Genomic DNA, 5,652 nt, shown 5'->3' with positions numbered 1-5,652 from the left:
ACACACACACACACACACACACACACACACACACACACACACACACATACTCTCAAGTTCATGTCTTCTCCAAGCTGATGTAAAGGATTAACCAGAAAGAAAGAGGTTGTTGTTCCAATTTGTCTACTGGCCAAAATGATCAACAGAGGCTAATGAAATGGCCCTTAAAAACAAATTTTGGTATTGGGAGCATGCAGACCATGGAAGAAGTTGTTCATTGTATTTCTAGAGATATGTTTTGATTAACAAGTTGACCTTCTATCAAATGAGATAATATTTGTTAAGTTTTTAGCATAGTGCCTGGTACATAGTAGGTGCTTAATAAGTGTTTTCTTCCCTTCTTTCCTCCTTCTCAAATCTCCATTCCTCTCTTCATCCAAGTGCACCTCCTTCTCTTCCCCACTCCTTATTCCTTTATAGTCTAATTGAGAGATACAGTTATCCCCACTTTCACCTATTCATTAATACTTGAAGGAATTGTTTATGTTTGAGAAATAGTGTGCTGCAATGGATAGAGTATTGAACTTGGAATCAGGAAGACCTGAGTTCAAATCTCTGACATTAGCCATGTGATCTTGAGCAAGTCATTTAACCTCATATATATTATATATAGTATGTGTGTGTATATATATATACATACATAGGTACATACATACATAAAATGAGGGAATTGACCCTAAGTAAAGGACCCTCAGTAAGGGACCCTCAATGTCCTCATGTATAAAATGAAAGGGTTGAACTAGATGACCTCTAAAGTTTTTTTTAGTTGTTTTTTTTCTAGCTCTAAATTTGTGCTACTATGATTCTAAAACCATCTTCAAAGCCTACACTGTAACTCTTATTCTTGGACCTTGTTTTCTACTGTTGAGTACTATTTAGTAATCTCTAACTGGGCAAGAAAAAAAGTATTGTTTTAATCTTTCTTGACCTCTCTGAATTTTTGATGCTATTGACCATCCCTTCCTTCTACATATTATCTCCCCTCTCTAATTTGCTTAATAGCACTCTCCCTGGTTCTTCTAGTGCCTATAATTTTCTATTTATACTGCATATAGTTTATTTGTAATTTGCACGTTGTCTCCTCTATTAGACCATGAGCTCCTTGAGAGCAGGGACTGTCTTTTGTCTTCGTATCTCCATGGCTTAGCATGGTGCCTGACACATAGTACATACTTAGCAAATGCTTCTTTTTTATTTGATTTTATTGATTTTATTCTGAACTTAACAAATAAAACAAGCATTTCCATAACAGAAGAGGAAAAAAAGATAATTGTACATGAAACTGCAAGTCTATTATGTATAACTTGCCATTCCTTTTAAATGCATAACAAAGGTATCATGTAAATTTCTTTTTTTCCTTTTTTTCTTCCCTCCCCACCCTGCCCTAGAGATGGCTACCATTAGAGACAAATATATACATATGTGTGTATGTATATATGTATGTATAATGTATATTCTACACGTACTTCTATTTTTTGGTTCTTTCTTACAATGCAGGTGGCATCTTCTTTCATATGTCCTTTGTATTTAATTTGGGTATTTATAATAGTTAAAATGATTTAGTCACTCAGAGTTGTTCTTAAAACAATATTGTTGTTACTGTATACAACGTTCTCTTTTGTATATATGTATATATACAAATACATACATACATACATACAACAGAGTGTGTTCTGTATTCTGTATAGAGGATGGCAAAACAATCTGTCTATTTGCAGTTTCCTCCCTACCAGGAAATGGAAATGGTTACCTTGGGGCCAAAACACAAGATTTCTAGTCCAGATGTGCTTACATGCATCCAGCATGGAGAAATCTGGGAACTGACTTTGCTAGTGGTAGCTTCTAGGCACCAAGAGTTCCTGCAGAAGTGAATGGCAGGGGGGCGGCTAGGTGACGCAGTAAGTAAAGCTCTGGCCCCGGAATTGGCAAGACCTGACTTCGGTTCTGGCCTCAGACACTTAACACACGTGCAAAAAAAAAAAAACTAGCCGTGTAACCTTGGGCAAGTTACTTAACCCCAATTGCCCTCCAAAAGGCAAAAAAAAAAAAAGTGAATGGCAGAAGTAGAGATGCATGTGCCTATTCAACTCAAGAAAGGACTGAGGATGAGCTGGTATTTGAGGGTTCCCAAGTTAGAGAATTTGAGAACTGAACCTGCTAGAGAGAAAAAGGGGATTGATTTCCTCATGCAGTTATAGAAAGAATAGAATCACTCATATAGTTCCTGAGCAGCATACAACTTGGACAGGAAAGCCAGTGAATTACTTGGACAAACATATCTACTGAGAAGGGAATTACTTGTTTAGCAGGTCCAAAGTTGTTTGCCTTGTGGGAGAGTTCAATCTCCAGGTGGTCCCTAAAGTCTGGACACATAGGACATCTCATTATGCATATTTTCAAGAAAAGAAATGAATGAAATTTTCAACATTTCATTTAATTAGCATAAATTTTAGCCATAATAATTTTGAATAACAATTTTGAATAAAAGCTTTCATTAGCTATTGGGGACTATTTTCCTTATTAATGAGATTAATTTAATTAATTAATGAGATTTCCTATGTGTCCAGACTTTAGGGACATCCTGTACAGAGTGGCACCAAGGGTCTGGAAGGGATTGTAGAGAACTTCATAAAGAGCTCCTTTCACTCTTCATTATTTCGTGCAGTATATCCACATCTTCCTAAGATCATTGAACTCATCATTTCTTATAGCACAGTAGTATGCCGTCACAATCCTTCTTGACTGACTACCTGATCACTCTTTCTCAATCTCCTTTGCTGTGTTATGATCCCTGCCCCAAGTATTTTTCCACCAGCTTCTCACCAACTATCTAGAAGCCCAGACCAGAGACCAATCAATCAATCAATATGTTCTAAGTGCTTACTATGTGCCAAGAACTGTGCTAAATGCTGGAGATACAAAGGCAAAAGGCAATTCCTGGCCTCAAGGAGCTTATAATCTAATGGAGGAGACAATATGCAAACAAATATATACAGACAAGCTATATACAGGATAAATAGAAAATAATTGACAGAGGGAGTTCACTAGAATTAAGAGGAGTTAGGGAAGGCTTCCTGTAAAAGATGGGATTTTACTTGAGACTTAAAGGAAGCCAGGGAAGTCAGTAGGCAGAGTTGAGGAGGGAAAGGCAGAGTGACAACCATAAAAATTCCTGGAGCTTAAAGACAGGGTGACAAAAACCCTGGAGCACTTAACCCTTTCAGCTCCACAACTCCCACCCATGGGCTGAGGTCCTGATTGTTGTTGTGTGTGGCTGCTCCAGTCATGCTTCATTTTCTTTCTCCACCAACTTCTCACCAACTACCTTGACATGTGTATCCTCCATGCCACTCTCTTCTGGTGGATTCTCAGCCCTCTCACAAAGTTCTCTACAATCCCTTCCAGACTCTTGGTGCCACCCTGTACAAGGTGCCCCTAAAGTCTGGACACATAGGAAATCTCATTAACTATGCATACTTTCAAGAAATTAAACGAATGAAATTTTCAACATTTTATTTAATTAGCATAAATGAGATTTCATAGGAAGACATAGGAGACACATAGGAAATCTCACTAATTAATTTAATTAAATTCATCTCATTAATATGGAAAATAGCCCCCAGTGTCCAGTCCATCTCAAATCCTTCACAGTCTCTGTTCCTGGGAAGACAAGGCTTAACAAAGCCACAAACAGGTTCATTCAAAGTACCAGCACCACAGTCATGCTTCCTCCCTCTCTGGGGCTTTTCCTTATATACAGTATTGCTCCTCCCTTTTCAGCCCCTTCCTGTTACATCAGCAACAGGAGTTCACACTCCCAGTTTCTTAGGTGCTAAGTACCTGTCAGCTTAGCAATACAAAAGGAACTTCAAATTTCATTACCATTACAGTACAACAGAGAGATGTTAGAACTAAAGAAGAAAGTCATTGTTAGTAGGGAGGAACTCAGAAAAAGCATCCTGGAATAGGGACCAAATGAGTCAGACTTTGAAGGATGGGTAGGACTTAAATTGTCAAAAAGGTGAAGAAAAACCCAGGAATAGGAAACACCATAAGCAAATTCATGGGGCAGGAAAGCACAAGGTGGTTTAGAAGAATAATGTGGGGGCGGCCAGGTGGCTCAGCGAGTAAGAGCACCAGCACCGGCTCCAGTGTTGGGATGACCTGGAGATTGAATCCCGAGCTCAGACACTCAGCACCACACCCAGAAATAAGTGGCCGTGTAACCTTGAGCAAGTTACGTAAGCCGATTGCTTTAAAAAAAGAAGAAGAAGAATGTGGGTGGAGTATAGAGTACATAGAATGAAGTGATATGAGAAACAGCCTAAAAAGGTATGGTGATACCAGTTGGTGAAGGGTCTTGGATTCCAGGTGAAGGATTTTGAATTGTATTTACTAGGTAATTGGCAGCCACAGCAACTTTTTGAGCAGAGTGACATGGTCAGAACTGCGCACCAAAAAGGTAATTCTGGAAGTGGTATGAAAGATTATTGAAGGGAACAGAGATTGGAGGTGGAAAGGAAAATCTTTTGGAAAGCAATCAGACTCTAATTATTTTCTGAAACTCTTATTTTTCTAGGAATTTAAAGAGTGCCTACATCCTCATGTAATTCAAGGAAAATAGGGTGCTGTTAGCTTTTCCTGTTTCTCTGAATACTTCACATTTCCCTACATTTTCAATAGCATCCTGTAAAATAAACTGAAATATCTTTATTTCTTAGGTCAAGTGATATTCCTTTCTTTGTTGTATCTTTGTTGTAATATCTGCATAACTAAACCCTTGTGCTCTAAAATACTATATCTGAATAGCTCATATTAACATCCTTACATAGTAATTGATGAATAGGTAAATCAAATATCTAAGTACTTAAATAATCAATACTATTCAAATTGTTTATTCAAAAACTAATTATGTTAATTTAATTAATTATTCAAAATTGTTCAAATACTCAATACTTAAATAGTCAAAATTATATCACAAAAATGAACTGATTTGTGAAAGGAAAAATATGCAGGAGCAGCTGCTTAAATTTGGATCTTGCAACACTAGGGTATTCAAGAAATCCCAATCAGAAGATCTCTCTATTGAGTGCTTACCCATTCAAAAGGCACCCCCAATAAATCCCTGATGAACCACCATGATATAGGCCAAGAGGAATCTCTAACCCACTTATGTAGGCAGTGAAGCCTATGAGTACAGCATCAAATGTGGCATCTATATCCCCTTTCCTTCTCTCTGAGATGGCTTACTCATCTCTACCTGTGCTCATACTGGCAGATCTAGGGGTCCCAAACTTAAAAGGTAATGATAGAGAGACACATATACAGAAAATATATATTGCACAGGAGCACCTCTCAACATCTGGCCCTAGAACTCCCTTTGTGGAGTTCTCCTTAGCTATAACTCTCTGCTGAGTTCAAAGAATGGATGCCCTTCTTGAATCCCTAGCCAGCATTTTTCTCCATCATGAAAGGTTATATAATCCCTTAAGTCACTGTTATCCAGTGGGCTGTGGGTTCCTTGGGAGCAAAAGCTGTCTTTTGTCTTTATATCTCTAGCACTTAGCACAGGATTTGGCATATAGTAGATGCTTAATAAATGCTTATTGACAGACTGACTCTGTCCTCAGGGAAGTGTCTTTCCTTATCTAT

This window comes from Petaurus breviceps, unplaced genomic scaffold (genome assembly GCF_028583685.1).
Source record: "Petaurus breviceps papuanus isolate PSGF00001 unplaced genomic scaffold, PetGlider_PUasm1.0 90925, whole genome shotgun sequence".
In the NCBI taxonomy this organism is placed as follows: Eukaryota; Metazoa; Chordata; class Mammalia; order Diprotodontia; family Petauridae; genus Petaurus; species Petaurus breviceps.
The sequence above is the reverse complement of the archived record's forward strand: the minus strand, read 5'-3'. Positions refer to the sequence as shown.